The sequence below is a fragment of the Limulus polyphemus genome, unplaced genomic scaffold (genome assembly GCF_000517525.1).
Source record: "Limulus polyphemus unplaced genomic scaffold, Limulus_polyphemus-2.1.2 Scaffold1156, whole genome shotgun sequence".
In the NCBI taxonomy this organism is placed as follows: Eukaryota; Metazoa; Arthropoda; class Merostomata; order Xiphosura; family Limulidae; genus Limulus; species Limulus polyphemus.
The window spans coordinates 78,628-81,147 of record NW_013666766.1 but is presented as its reverse complement, the minus strand read 5'-3'; positions in this window follow the sequence as shown (position 1 = coordinate 81,147).

Sequence of the window (2,520 nt, the reverse complement as noted above, 5' to 3'; positions counted from 1 at the left end):
GCCTTTCCTCTAGTCTTTCTCTGCTAAATTAGGGACGGCTAATGCAGATAGCCGTCTTGTAGCTTTGAGCAAAATTAAAAAAAACAAACAAACAAAATATATCCAGAGTGTAACTTTATTAGCTCAATATTTCGCTTTATAGCTCCTGACGAAACTGTAATAGCGAAATATTGAGCTAATAAAGTTACACTCTGGATATATTTTGTTTGTTTGTTTTTTTAATTTTGCTCAAAGCTACAAGACGGCTATCTGCATTAGCCGTCCCTAATTTAGCAGAGAAAGACTAGAGGAAAGGCAGCTAGTTATCACCGTCAACTGACGAAACTGTAATAGCGAAATATTGAGCTAATAAAGTTACATCCTGCAGATATAGGTCGTGATTTTATTTAGGTTTATAGATATGTCTAATAATAAACTCCAGTTTACGTTAAACAAAGTTAAAAATAATTATATTTACTCTCACTAATTAACAGTATAAGGTGTCTTAATACTTAGTTGTAGAATGTTTTATTTGAAGTTGATTGCTAAAAACATTTTACAAAAAACATTTCTTTCATAAATTCAAATTTACATAAACTTCTAATTAATACTGAGCTTATAAGAGCCGAGATATGAGGGAAACACTTGTTATTTTGTTCTCGTAATCCACTCTTGATTCCCTTGGTGAGACGGCGATAAGTTACGGACTTACAAAGCTAAAATCCACGGCTCGTTTCCCACGGGGGACACAGCAGATAGTCCGATGTGGCTTTGCTTTAAAACAAACTAACTTTTGAATTCTGCTATCCGAGCTAAAAAGTTAACAACTCAAATTACGGGTTACCGCATAGTCTCACAAAGAGCTCTTCAGTCAAACACAATTAACCATAAACACAGCGTTAAATAAATTCTAAAGATAGGGCTTACTTTTCTCCAAAAAAAGAACAACAATAAAAAAAAACTCTAAGGCATTATATTATAAAAGATGTTTAAGCTAAGCACAGTGAGGAAAATAAATACGATAAAAAAGTAGCCAAAGGAACCGCTAATTTAAATCGGAAAAATTAATGTATAAAGAATGCTTAAATAAGAACATTACTTTTTTATTCCTATTTGATTGTAGATAAGTCTGACAAGAAACATTATTAGATAGTTGATATTAAATTTATACTTTAGAAGAACGTGATTCACCACGTTTTGTACGTTACCATCAATGATACTGCCCATTTATAAGTAACTTCGATTTTGCTTTATTTCAGCCCCCAAAAATATGTAAATTAAACAGTGTTTAGAAAATCAAAGCATCGAATTTACTTTTTACACAGTTTCATAGAATAATAGGAGAGTCTTGTTAATGAATTTTCTGTAGTTACTATGTAATGTCTTTTACATTTTCGGTATTTGACTGTTTATTTCCTTTAGAAAGGGTCCCCTGCTGGGACTGAGGTAAGTCTACGGATTTACAAAGCTAAAATCAGGGGTTCGATTCCCCTCGGTGGACACAGCAAATAGTCCGATGTGGCTTTGCTATAAGAAAAACAAACACAGCAGCATGTCTGCGGACTTATACCACTAGAAACAGGGTTTCGATACCCGTGGTGGTCAGTGCACAGATAGCCCATTGTGTAGCTTTGTGCTTAACTACAAACAAATACACTTCTTCAGAAATATAAAAACATTTCTGCAGAATTATAAAAGTTTGTACGGTGTTCACATAATTTTCTTTGGTAAAAGAAAATTTTATAATATGTCTATAAATGACTTAAAATTGGAAGTTCAAGTTATGCATGTGTTAACTTTTTAACTAACTATTAGTCTAACCGAGTTTACAAATGATCTGCACCCACGAGGTCTTAGGCCGGCATGGCCAAGGTGGCTAGGGAGCTCGACTCGCAATCTGAGGGTTGCGGGTTCGAATCCCCATCCCACCAAACATGCTCGTCCTTTCAGACTTGGGGGCGTTATTATATGACGGGTGGAGATGACTAGCTGCCTTCCCTCTAGTCTTTCACTGCTAAATTAGGGACGGCTAGCGCAGATAGCCCTCGTGTAGCTTTGCGCGAAATTCGAAACAAACACGAGGTCTTAGTGAAGGTTATTTAATCGGTTGGCTGAGAAAGTTTTATTTTCATTTCATTGCTTTTAACTACTTTATTTATTTTAAAATATCACCAAGTGACAAGCACAATGAATTTAAAGTCGCGATGGAATGACGTTTTGACATTGTTTGACATTACGTAGGTATGTAGTGTGATGCCATCAAAAAGTGATCGTTTTTATGAAAGGTATGTGACAGTCATTTTCGATTTTAGATATCTATGTACTCAGATCTTAAAACTGTGTTCAGATCGGGGATTTAGAATTACCAAGACGGAGATAGACTTTGTGCTTAGTGGCATTGAAAACCAAAGACACATAGATCAACTTGGGGTACCAGAACAATCTAGAAAGAGACCTGCAACAAAATGTTCTCCAGCCATGATAAACAAAGTGCGGCGTCTTGTAACAAATAAGAGTACTCAAACATAAAGTTCAATGGCA